A 13,793-nucleotide genomic window follows, 5' to 3' on the forward strand; every position below is an offset into this window, starting at 1 on the left:
TAGGCTACAGCCTACTTCAGTGGATGCTGTGAATGAAAGGAAGTTGACTGGGACAGCTGCTGCAAACTGAGCTGCTCCTAAAGAGATCCTCATGTGGACACTATTCCAGAATAGAAGTAATTTTACTTCAGAGTTAGTAATTACTTTGCTTTGCAAGTGCCCTGATTATTGCAGGGGAAAACACCTTGTTCTGGAATAGTGTCCAAAGAAGGAGCTGTGTCATCAGAATGTTGTGATGAGGATTGCAGCTTAGTCTGCAACAGCTGTTTCTGCGTCCTGGTGCAGATAAAAACAAGTTAAAGGGCTCCCTACAGGGGTAATGCCTCATGGCCTTTGACACCCAGCAGGTTAGACAAGATAACCCAAGGCCCTGTCTACATATAGAAGTGCACCCGTGCAACTTTGCTGGCCTGTGCCCACGTGTGGATGCTTCATTTCCAGATAACTTGTAGAGATGGAACGGAGCTCAGGAACTCATCTCATCCAACCCCTAGCTCAAGGCACAGGCTTCCTTGCTTAATCTGCTTCCACTGATGGAGATTCTGCAACTTCTCTACATAACCTGTTTCCAGCACTGAACTGTCCTGTGTAAGGAAACTCTTCTTCATTTCCAACCACAATTTCTCGTTGTAGTTTCAGACCATTACTTCCTGTCCTGTTGCTAGGGGATGCCGAACAACTAATCACCATCCTTTCTATAACAATCATTTTAATATTTGAAGCAGCTTAGGCTGTATCCACTTCTTTCCCAGACTTGAGGAATGGCATGGTGTGCCTGGAAGCTTATCCAGCATCTCTCCTTGTTATCAAGAATTCTGCCAAAGAAACCTTGCTTCTAGTAGGGTAGCAAGAAGGGTTTCTACAAGTATGTCAGTAGCAAGAGGTGGATCAGGGAAAGTGTGGGTCCCTTAGTGAATGGGGGAAGTAAACGTGTGACAGAGGATGCAGAAAAGTGCTCTATGCCTTCTTCGCCTCAGTCTTCACAGGCAACGGCAGCTCCCAGAGTACAGCATCTGGCAGCACAGTTTGGGGAGAAGGTGAGCAGCCATTAATGGTGAAAGAACAGGTTAGGGACTACTTAGAAAAGCTGGACATGTACAAGTCCATAGAGCCAGATGGGATGCACCTGAGGGTGCTGAGGGAGTTGGCTGATGTGATTGCAGAGCCACTGGCCATCATCTTTGAAAACTCATGGAGATCAGGAGAGGTCCTGGATGATTGGAAAAGGGCAAATATAGTGCCCATATTTAAGAAAGGGAAGAAGGAGGATCCAGGGAACTACAAACCAGTCAGCCAAACCTCAGTCCCTAGAAAAATCATGGAGCAGATCCTCAAGTAATCCCTTTCTAAGCACTTGGAGGGGAAAAAAAAGTGATGAGGAACAGTCCACATGGGTTCACCAAGGACAGGTCCTGCCTGACCAACCTGATGCCTTCTGTGACGAGGTGACTGGATCTGTGGATGCAGGGAGACCGGTGGATGTGGTGGACCTTGATTTTAGCAAGGCTTTTTGACACAGTCTCCCAAAGCCTTCTTGCAGACAAGCTGAGGAAGTCCGGGCTAGATGAATGGACCCTAAGGTGAATAGAAAACTGACTGGATTGTGGGGCTTGGAGGGTAGTACTCAATGGCTCAATGTCTAGTTGGCAGCTGGTGTCAAGTGCAGCGCCCCAGAGGTCAGTCCAGGGATTAGTTTTGTTCAATATCTTCGTCATCAACCTGGAAGATGGGATGCAGCGCACCCTCAGCAAGTCTGATACCAAGCTGCAGGGAGTAGTAGATACGCTGGAGAGTAGGGCTAGGATTCAGAGTGACCTCAATGAATTGGAGGACCAAGAGAAATCTCATGAGGTTCAACAAGGACAAGTGCAAAGTCCTGCACTTAAACCATCCCATGCACCAGTGCAGGCTGGGGGTGACTGGCTGGGCAGCAGCTCTGCAGAAAAGGACCTGGGGGTGACAGTGGATAAGAACCTGAACAGAAGCCAGCAGTGCGCCCTTGTCGCCAAGAAGGCGACCAGCATCCTGGGCTGCACTGGCAGGAGCGGATGGAGGGTAGTGATTCTTCCCCTCTGTTCTGCACTGGAGAGGCCACATCTGGAGTCCTGTGTCCAGTTGTGGGCCCCCACTACAGAAAGGATGTGAACACACCTACATCATCCCAGCCAAGGTTTTGTCTACCCAGGTCTTCAAAACCTCCAAGATTGGAGACTCCACCACCTTTCTGGGGAGCCTGTTCCAGTGCTTTACTACCCTCCTCAGGAAAAACGTTTATCCCAATACGCAGCTTCAACTTCCCTTGATGTGACTTGAGCCCATTGCTCCTCGTTCTGTCATCTTCCTTCACTGAGAACAGTCCAGCTCCATTTGCTTTGCAACCCCTGTTCAGGGAGTTGAAGGCTGCTATTCAATCCCCACTTGGTCTTGCTCCCCCTCTATGCGGCGCTGGTCAGGCCGCAGCTGCAGTCCTGTGTCCAGTTCTGGGCGCTGCACTTCGAGAGGGACGTGGAGAACCTGGAGAGGGTTCAGAGGAGGCCACTCATATGGTCGGGGGCCTCCGTGGCCAGCCCTATGAGGAGAGGCTGAGGGACCTGAATCTCTTCAGTCTCCGCAAGAGGAGACTGAGGGGGATCTTGTGGCTGCCTACAACCTTATCGGGGCCAGCAGCAGGGACTCAGGGAAAGTCTGTTCCCCAGGGCCCCCCTTGGAGTCACTAGAAACAATAGCCACAAGCGGAGGGAGGAGAGGTTTAGGTTAGACATTAGAAAGAACTACTTCACTGTGAGGGTGGCCAGAGCCTGGAATAGGCTCCCCAGAGAGGTGGTGCTCTCACCTTCCCTGGAAATCTTCAAGAGGAGACTGGACAGGCACGTGACTGAGGTCTTATGACCCCTGCCACCCCCAGTGCTGCTTCCTGCCCATGGCAGGGGTTGGACTCGATCTGTGCAGGTCCCTCCAACTCAGTGAGTCTATGATTCTGTGATACATTGGAGAGAGTCCAGAGGAGGGCAACAAAAAGGTTTGGGGGCTGAGGCACAGGACTTCTGAGGAGAGGATGAGGGAACTGGGCTGATTTAATCTGGAGAAGACTGAGGGGGGTTGAATAGCAGCCTTCACCTCCCTGCAGGGGGGCTGCAAAAAGGATGGAGCTAGGCTGTTCTTAGTGGGGGCAGATGACAGGACAAGGAGCAATGGGCTCAAATTGCAGCAAAGGACGTTGAAGTTGGATATTATGAAAAATTTTCTCACAAGGAGGGTGGTGAAGCGCTGGAACAGGTTACCCAGAGAGGTGGCAGAGTCTCCATCCTTGTAGGTGTTTAAGACCTGGGTAGACAAAGTTGTGGCTGGGATGATGCAGTTGGGGCTGGTCCTGCTTGGAGCAGGGCTTGGACTAGATATGACCTCCCAAGGTCCCTTCAACCCTAATCTATGATTCTGTGATCAGATCCCCCCTCTGTCGTCTTTTCCATGTGAGCTGAGCCCAGCCTATCCTGATGTAAGCTGAAACAAGGATGTCCAGCAAATAGCTCAATGGGTTTAAATCCGCACCTCAGCATACAGACGTGGCCTGAGTCACATTCACCTGGCAATGCTATCTGGGCCCTCCCCCTCCCCACACATTTCTCAAGAGGGGGTATAGGCTGCAGGTTTGCCTGTCTCTGACCTTAGGCCACTGCAATCAAGGCCAGGTGCAGCCCCTGTTTCTGTCCACAGTGCCAGGGAGAGCACGTGAAGACCAGGGCAAGGTCACGCCCTGCAGTGGCAGCTCACGGTGGCACTGGTCACCACCTTCCTTCCAGACAGCCGGCTGCACCGTGCCCCTGCTGCCCCCGCAGCAGCCTCCCTGGGATGCTCCTGACAACATCTGCTTTGTAAAGTCTCCCATCTCCCTCCTGGGAGCTTGCCCTCAGCTGCAAGGCCTGTGGGATGCTGCCAGCTGGCTCTGGCAGTAGGAGGGGAGCCATGACTAAGGGCTGCAGTTCTCGGGCTCCTGACCTCACCCTCCACCCCCACACCGCGCTGTTAGCCTGTTGCAACCTGCAAACTCAGATGGCACGGGCTGGCTTCCTGCTGAAGGTTTGTTTATGCTGGGCTTCATCACCAGCGCGCTGCAGCGCCTGCACGTCTCACAGGCTAGCGGGACCCTGCAGCCTGTCGGGAGCGGGGCCTGACAGCCGCACACGTTCTGAGCCAGGCCATGTCCGCCAGGGCCCCCACGACCAGCCCGCTTCAGGAGCCTTTGCAGACAGGTCCTCTCATAAAGGGATGATGTGCTGCTGCATACGCCCAGGGCCCCATGCAGGCTGCAGCCCAGAGACTCCCTTTGCATGTGATGCCATTTTGTGCCTAGGCCTCCTGATGACAAAAAAGACCTGTCCTCTGCTGCCCGAACTGCCACCACCTGCCTCAGCCTCCCCGATGTAGACAGACGTTACCAGGGCACGGGTCAGCTGCACCGAACCTCCCTGCAATGAGTACGGTAGTCAGAACCGTGCCCCCTCGTCCCCTGTGCCGTGGGGCGCTGCCCTGGGGGCGTTGTTGCTTCATGCTGGATTCAGTGGAGCCTCCATTTTAAATCGTGGCTGCAGTGCCTAATACATTTCACAGCAGGGCTGTGGCCCCCCAGGAGCCCTGACCCAGAGGCAGGCCAGGGAGCCTGCAGGCCCCGGGTAATTGGGCAATGGCTTTCCAGGGAGGCCACAGCTTTGGCCTTTGTCACGGGCAGGCAGGAGTCTGACCGACTGAGCTCCTGCTGCCTGTGGGAGGACAGAGCCACAGAGGGGACATTGTCCCCACTGAGGACTGCTCTGCCTGAGCCAGCCGCACAGAGCAGGAATTGTTTCCCCATGACCGAAGGCCACGCTCCCGGCTTGCTCCGGGCCGTGCTCTGCCCTCCTGCCCATGCTGAGTGCCGTGCGCAGGGAGCTGCCCGCCAGTCCCGGGAGGGGCCTGACGTGATGCCAAGCAGTGTTAGCCACCGTGGGCATGTCAGGCTTGCGTGGGGCAGTGTCATTACGCCCTCCCTCCAGACTACGCGGCCGACCTGCCGTCCAGGTGCGCGCAGCAGAGGACAGCCACAGCGAGGGTGCCTGCTACGAGCTGCCTGGCTCACAGGAGAGGGCTGGGGGAGAAGCGAAAGGCCATTCTTCGCTCAGGCCGTTTGGACTGGCTGCCCTCATCACCCCGCCTGCAAGGGGAGGATGATGCAGGGCACACAGGGAAGGGCACCAGCTGCTCTGTGGCCCTGGAGGGAGAAGCAATGCCCTCCTGTGGGCAGGCTGTCACTGCTGCAAGGCGGCCGTGTGAATTCAGGGAGCCACGCAGCATTCAGACACCCCAGTGGGATGAAGTCCCTCTGGGGACTGCGTGGTGAAGGTGGGAAAGGGTCCTGCCCCAAGGAGCCTATGGCCCAAGCAGGGGAGAAACATGATGAATGGGGGAGCAGTGAGGCTACTGGAGGGGGCCGGTAGAGGATGGAGCAACAGCTGGGGAGCTGGTGCCTCGAGGAAGGCTGCAGCATGAACCAGTCTCATTGTGGCATTGCTGGAGACTTGCAGAGCCGTGAGGGCACCATTCCCAGCTTGTCTCGTCTCATCGCATCCTGGGATGAGTCCATCCCTGCTCTGCCTCCACTCAGGAGCATTCATGACCTTGCACTGCAAGGGCGGTTGCTTGTCTTCCAAGCCAGGGAGGCCCCAACTCTCCTCCTTGCCTGGTTCCAGGAAAACCCTGATATTTCTCATCACCTTATTGGTACCAGGAATGAGAAGCCCAGGCTGTGCTGTTGTCACTGTTGTTTTTGCTGCTGCAGCAGCAAAAGAAGTTCTAATGACCAGGTGCAAAACAATCAGAACTGCAGTTCCTCAGCACTACTAAGTAAGGCACATTTCACAAAGGTACATGCAATGCTCTAATAATTTGCTTCCCTTGTTAGATGAGCAGATAATACTGTATTACTCCATGTGCTGGCAGTTGTGTGGTAGCTTCTCTACACAAACAGATGTCACAGGCTCACACCCAAGTTCAGTTCTGAGCTCTGACACCTGTTCCCCGTGGGATCCCAGGAAGGCATTTCCCCTCCCTGGGGCTTCGTCCTTCGCCCCTTGAGCAGGGAGATGATGATTAGTTTCTCCAGCTTGTCATCAATCCCGTCCAGCTGCCATGCTGTCCTAGAGCCCCCAAGCAAAGAAGCCACAGTCTGAGTTCTGGCCTGGAGGCACTACAGCAATACAGGTATTATGGTTGCCGATAAATAATAATTGGCTGCATTAAAGACTGAATTTCAGTGTATGTATGATATAGCAGCACTACAAAGCACACGCATGACATGGGGTGAAACCCCTGGCTGTGGGACCCGGCGGTGGATGAGGACAGAGGATCCACAGGCCTTCAGCAGGGACTTCCCATGACAAAGATGACACCCATACGCTGCTGTTCCTGCTGCGCAAAGCCCTAGCCACCACCCCTGCTCCTGCCAAACGCAGGGTTGATTTGGATGCCCTGTGTATGGTAGACAGCAAGTGGAATTACTGCTTCTAGATCTGGCCTGGTTCATCAGCTGAGGACCAGAAAATAGTAATACAAAAGTTGTATTGAGGTCAACTGGAGGCTCAGGAGATGGTGCCACAGTGAGTGTTTCAGACTGTATGATCATGGAACGCTGTTCCAGGATAGAGGCTGATAGGGAAGAGATAGCATCCACCTCACACCAAGAGGGAAGAAACTATTTTCTTCCAGCATGGCTGACTTGCTGGAGAGGGCTTTAAACTAGGTGCATTGGGGAAGGGTGTGCAGAGGGGAATGAGGATGTAAACACAGCTGTCAGGGGGTGTTGAGAAGCTGGAACAACATCGGGGCGGCAGGGAACTGGGGGTTATCAATGGGGGACTTAAATACCTATACACAAATGCTAGGAAGGACCTGCTTACCAAGCGGACGCAACTGGTACTCCTGCTAGCAAATAGGGAATATTATCTTGTTGGAATAACAGTTTGTCAATGACACCAAACTCAGGGGCAAATCATCCACACCTGAGGACAGGAGGGCAATCCAGGCTGACCTGGACAGGCTCAGCAAATGGGCAGATGAGAACTTCATGATGTTTAACACTGAAAAATGCAAGGTTATCCACCTTGGGAAGAAAAAGCTGCAGCATCCTTATAGGCTCAGCAGTGGTACGCTGGCTAGCACTATGGAAGAAAAAGACTTGGGGGTCATCATTGACCACAAGATGAACATGAGCCTGCAATGCAATGCTGCAGCTAGTAAAGGGACCAAAACGCTGGCTTGCATCCATAGATGCTTCTCAAGCAAATCCCGGGACGTCATTCTCCCCTTGTACTCGGTCTTGGTGAGGCCGCAGCTGGAGTACTGCGTCCAGTTTTGGGCTCCACAATTCAAAAAGGATGTGGAGAAGCTTGAGAGAGTCCAGAGGAGAGCCACGCGCATGATCAGAGGTCAGGAAAACAGATCTTACGATGACAGGCTGAGAGACATGGGACTCTTTAGCCTGGAAAAGCGTAGGCTCAGGGGTGATCTGCTGGCCACCTATAAGTTTATCAGGGGTGACCACCAGGATCTGGGGGAACGTTTGTTCACCAGAGCGCCCCAAGGGATGACGAGGTCGAACGGTCACAAACTCCTGCAAGACCGTTTCAGGCTGGACATAAGAAAGAATTTCTTTACTGTCCGAGCCCCCAAGGTCTGGAACAGTCTGCCAGCGGAGGTGGTTCAAGCACCTACATTGAACACCTTCAGGAGTAAATTGGATGCTTATCTTGCTGGGATCCTATGACCCCAGCTGACTTCCTGCCCTTTGGGCAGGGGGCTGGACTCGATGATCTCCCGAGGTCCCTTCCAGCCCTAACGTCTATGAAATCTATAAGGAAGAATTTCTTTACTGTCTGAGCCCCCAAGGTCTGGAACAGCCTGCCATCGGAGGTGGTTCAAGCACTACTTTGAACACCTTCAGGAGAAAATTGGATGCTTATCTTGCTGGGATCCTATGACCCCAGCTGACTTCCTGCCCTTTGGGCGGGGGGCTGGACTCAATGATCTTCCGAAGTCCATTCCAGCCTGAATGTTTATGAAATCTATGAAACAGAGACCTGGTGGCATGCCACGCATGACTGGGCTGTATGCAAAGAGGGGTACAGGCTGCACAGAAGGGATCAGGTGGGGAGGAAGGGAGGTGATGTAGAGTAAAGGAGCAGTAGGCCTCCTCAGAGACCTAAATTGGTTCAAGAGAAGGGCAACTCAGGACCCTGCAGGTCATGATCCAGGGGGGGCGAGGAGAAGGGGACTTGATGGTAAGTGTCTACTACAGACCGCCACAGCAGGGAGGAGCTGGATCTGGAATTTTCCTGCAAACTGTTGGAGCCTGCATGTTCAAGGGACGTGGTTATCACCTCAGTTACCCTGACCTCTGCTAGGAGGAGCACTCTGCCAGATCTGACCAGTCACAAAGGTTTTTGACTTGTACGGAAGTACTGTATTTAGTACAGGAGGTGAACGGGCCAACCCTGGGGAAGGCTTTGTTGGATCTGGTTCTAGCCAAAGGGGACGACCTAGTGGGAGATCTGAGGATTGAGGGTAATCTGGGAGACAATGGTCATGAGATGACAGAATTTACTATCTGTCGTAGGGCAGGGAAGTCAGCCAGTAGGGCAGAGGTGCTTGACTTCAGGAAGGCTGACTTCAATGAGCTTAGGAAAATAGTGGGAGAGACCCTATGGGAAGAGGGACTGGAAGGGAAGGGAGTTCAGGATGGGTGGTTGTTTATCAAAGGAGTGACCCTCAGATCACAGAAAAGGCCCATTCCTGTATGTAGAAAAGGTGGTAAAGGGGCCAGGAAGCCCTCTTGGCTTACCAGAGGAGTCAAAGAGTGCTTAAAAAAAGAAGAAGGAAGCTTATGGACAGTGGAAACATGGGGTAGTCACCTGGGAGGAATATACAAGTATAGTCCATATTTGTAGGGAGAGGATAAGGAAGGCAAGGTCTGCGACCAAAATCATGGTGATAACCTGCCTGGTCGGACACTGGATGGATATGGAGGGGTGACTGTCAACCAATGGTCAGTGTCAAACTGGTAAAGAAACACTTAGAGCAGCTGAATGTCTTCAAGTCAGCAGGACCAAATGGACTACACCCAAAAGTGCTGAGGGAATTGTCTGGAGTCATTGCGGGTCCATTGGTGAAGGTATTTGAAGACTCATGGTACTCAGGAGAGGTCCTGGAAGATGGGAAAAGGGTCGATGTGGTGTCAATCTTTAAGAAGGGGAGGAAGGAGAATTCAGGAAACTATAGGCAGAGTCCACGGTCAGGAGGATTGGGAACTGACTAAGAGGTTGAACCCAGAGAGTGTTAGTGGATGGGTCTGTATTGTCTTGGTGGGAGGTGGCCAGTGGTGTCTCGCAGGGTTTGGTTCTTGGTCCCATGCTGTTCAAGATCCTTATTAATGATTTAGATGAGGATGTGGAAAGCACGCTGGCCAAGTTTGCAGATGACACTAAGGTCTGGGGAAAAGTGGTCGTGCTAGGGGATAGGATGCAGATTCAAGCTGACCTGGACAAGCTGAATAGGTGGGCGCAGCAGAACCAGATGCAGTTCAATAAGGATAAATGCAGAGTGCTTAATTGGTAAGAAGTAACCAGTGACATGAATATAGGTCAGGACAGGGGGTACTTGAGATGGCCCTAGGGAGTATGCGAGGGCAGGCAGGGATGAAGCATCACCATTCACCATCCCACGCCACTGCACAGATGCCACTCACCCAGCTGGACACAGGGGGGGCGGGGGGCGGGGGAAGCTTGCATGTGGCGGCTGCCACTAGTCTGCATTCGGCTGCACCCCCTCCCTTCCCCTGCATTTGGTTACCAGGGGGTACACTGCTCCAAAAAGGTTGAAAACCCCTGGGTTAGGAGATGTCCTGGCCAGTACAATGAGGTTATGGTTGATCACAGGATGAACATGAGCCACCAGTGCGATGGTGTAGTCAACAAAGCTAATAACATACTGGGATGCATTAGCCAATGAGTTGCAACCAGGGTGAAGGAAGTGATACCTCCTCTCTGCTCAGTGCTGGTGAGACCCCAGCTGCAGTACTGTGTCCATTTCTGGGCACCACGCTTCAAAAACAATGTGGAGAATCTTGAAAGTGCCCAGAGAAGGGCCACAAGAATGATTAAGGGCCTGGACGACAAACCTTATGAGGAAAAACTAAGGGATCTGGGACTGCTCAGACTGGGGAAGAGAAGATTGAGGGGGGACTTGGTGGCTGCCTATAATTATGTAAGGGATGAATATTGGGAGCTGGGAGAAAAATGTTCACTAGGACGCCCTAGGGGAGGACAAGGATCAATGGCCATAATCTGTCAGAGGATGGTTTCAGGTTGGGTGTGAGGAAGAACTTCACAGTAAGGGCAACCAGAATCTGGAATGGACTTCCTATGGAGGTGGTGCAGTCTCCAACCTTGGAAGTCTTCAGGAGGAAACTGGACAGACACCTTGCTGGGATCACAGCAGTATTCCTGGCCAGGGCAGGGGGTTGGACTCAATCTTTTGAGGTCCCTTCCAGCCCTTCATTTCTATGATTCTATGAATAGCCACTTCCTTGAGAGGTGTAGCCCCACACAATGGCCCCTTGTATTACCAACCTGGTGGCCTTTTACGATCAGGTCACCAAATCATTAGATGCAGGGGTTGCTGTGGATGTAGTCTTTCTGGACTTCCGGAAGGCTTTCGACACTGTCTCTCACCCTGTCCTCATCAAAAAGCTGGGAGACTGTGGTGTCGATGCCCACACGGTCAAATGGGTCGCCAACTGGTTAGAGGGCCGCACCCAGAGGGTGGTAGTGGATGGGTTCTTCTCGACCTGGAAGGACGTGGGCAGTGGGGTTCCGCAGGGCTCGGTCCTCAGGCCCGCACTGTTCAACATCTTCATCAGTGACTTGGATGAGGGGGTAGAAAGCACCCTGTTCGAGTTTGCTGATGACACTAAGATGTGGGGGGATGTGGGTGCACTAGAAGGGTGCAATAGGCTACAAGCTGACCTTGACAGGTTGCAACAGTGGGCGGATGAGAATAGGATGGGGTTTAACACTGATAAGTGCAAGGTGTTGCACATGGGGAGGAAGAACCGGCACCACACTTACAGGTTGGGGAACTCCCCTCTTGCCAGCATGGAGACGGAAAAGGATCTTGGAGTCGTCATTGACTCCACGATGAACATGGGCCGGCAGTGTGGGGAGGCAGTCAAGAAGGCCAACCGTACCCTGTCATGCATCCACAGATGCATCTCAAGCAGGTCCAGGGAGGTGATCCTCCCCCTCTATGCGGCACTGGTCAGGCCGCAGCTGGAGGACTGCGTCCAGTTCTGGGCGCCACACTTCAAGAGGGACGTGGACGATATGGAAAGAGTCCAGAGGAGGGCCACTCGTATGATCAGGGGTCAGCAGGGCAAGCCTTATGAGGAGAGGCTACGGGACCTGAACCTGTTTAGCCTCCACAAGAGAAGGTTAAGGGGGGACCTTGTGGCCTGCTACAAACTGGTCAGGGGGGATCAGCAGGTATTGGGGGAGTCCCTGTTCCCCCGTGCGCTCCCAGGAGTGACCAGGAATAACGGTCACAAGCTGGCGGAGGGTAGGTTTAGATTAGATATTAGGAGGCGCTACTTCACAGTCAGTGTGGCTAGGGCCTGGAACCGGCTTCCAGGGGAAGTGGTGCAGGCTCCTAGCCTGGGGATTTTTAAAAGGAAGTTAGATGAGCACCTTGCCGGGGTCATCTGACCCCGGTGCTCTTTCCTGCCAAGGCAGGGGGTCGGACTAGATGATCTTCCTAGGTCCCTTCCGACTCTAGCTACTATGAAACTACAAAGGGAAAACTATTATTTGCAGTTCAGGCACCTAATGAAATATCACCTAATGAAATAATCATGCAGCTTGTGGCAGTGTTCAAATGATATTGTAGCCCTGAGGAAATATGCAAGAGGCAAGAACTTCTGTGGGCAGTGTCTTTTATTGGACCAACTTTATGATTGAGAGACAAGCTTTCAAATACAGTGACTTCGCCTCCAGGTTGGAAGGCTCTGGACACTTCTGTCTTCCTTGAATGTAGTTATAACCTGGGCAGTACTCCAAGGAGTACCCCTTCTCCAATTGAAGGGATCAAAGCAGGTGCACAATCACTGTGGGAGGTGTAGGGACTCTCCTCCCCCTATAGAGCAGAGCCAGACCACCAATAGGAACTTCACCATATACCTTTTAATACTGGGAACATAACAGGCATAAATCAGAGGGTATAGTGGACACTACAGTGCCCCAAGGGGGCAGGATTCAACAAGGGTTAGACACTTACCATCATTGACAAAAAACAGGGTTAACAAAATATAAAAACACAAACAGCCGAACAAACAATACGGGGTGGTGAAATATAAAAAAAGGCACAAGATGCAAAATGTCAAATTACAAGGAAATATAGGGCCTTGCTACCTGGAGGGGGAGAAAACACAAAGGCCCCTTTACACTGCAGGAAGATTTGCTTCTTGCTATCTCACCCACCCGAAGTCACCTCAGCTGGGACTTGAATCCAGGTCTCCCACATGGTAGACAGGCAGGCACACTGCCACACAGCCACCACCAGCAGCACTGCTCTAGCCTGTGAGGAGTCTTGACCTTCCTGGAGCCCGGCCTCACGTCGAACTGCCTGGCCTCTGACTGGAGGAGCTGGAAGCAGAGCTGGGAACCCCTTAGGTTGCTGCTCAGATCCTTGCTGGAGCGGGGGAGCCTCTCCTAGGGGATCCTGGAGTCCAGTGGGGAGCCTCTCCTGCCGGCTGCACGCCGCGCTGCTGAGGGTCCCACTTCTGCCTGCAAGTCCTGCTCTTTCAGGCTCTTCTGGGGCTTTGCTCCTGCCCTGCTGGCCCAGCTCTGTGAAGCTCCTTCCTTGTTGTCCCTTACTGTTCTCTCCTGAGTCAGCCCACGCTGCCCCTTTTATCCCCCTCCAGGTGACCCAAGGGGCCAATCGGGACGGGGGGGTGGGGGTGGGGAGTGAGTCTCTGGGGCCTGATTGGTGCGGAAAGGGAATCCTAAGTCTTCCAATCATCTTTTGCCCTTTCAAAACCCCTGGGCCAGGTCACTGCCAGCTAGCCCGTCACATAGCATTGAATTAGGCACCCAGCTTGGCAGACAGACTTCTGTTTGGAAAGGGAATCCTATGCAGATACCTTCCTTGAGCGCAACTGCTGCAGGGAGCATAGGGCAGCTCCTTAGAGACTAGTGGTTCAAAGAAGCATAAACTGTGAAAGCAAGTTGCCCTACCTTCATGCTAACTTTGGCTCTCTTGGATACACTGGCAGATATAGGATTTGCTAAAGGCAGTGCAGCATCCACCCCTCAGATCACAGGGGGGGCCCGAGGTGTAGCTGGAGCCCCAGGCTGGAAGGACATTGGGAGCTGGTTGTCCTGACACTCCACAGCCTCTCTAGAGCTTCACAGCGCCCAAGCATTTTGCTCTGGCACTTCTCAGGAAGATCTACACTTCAAACATGCTGTGCCAGCAATGCCCTGACACTGCCCGGGCCCTGCAATGTACACAGCTGTGCTAGCGCAGCACTTTTCTGCAGTGTCTTCTGCTCAGTGCAAATGCAGCTATGCAAACTTCAACACTGGAAGCAGCCAACATAAAGCAGCACTGCACGCTGAGGGTGCTATGGCGTGGTGTGGAAAGCTTGTGGTGTACACATTCCCCTCAAGGTGGAGTCTTTCTAGTATTTCCGTGCAATACAACTTTCCTGAGAC

This window comes from Crocodylus siamensis, chromosome 5 (assembly GCF_052110815.1).
Source record: "Crocodylus siamensis isolate JL-2025a chromosome 5, ASM5211081v1, whole genome shotgun sequence".
Lineage (NCBI taxonomy): Eukaryota > Metazoa > Chordata > Crocodylia > Crocodylidae > Crocodylus > Crocodylus siamensis.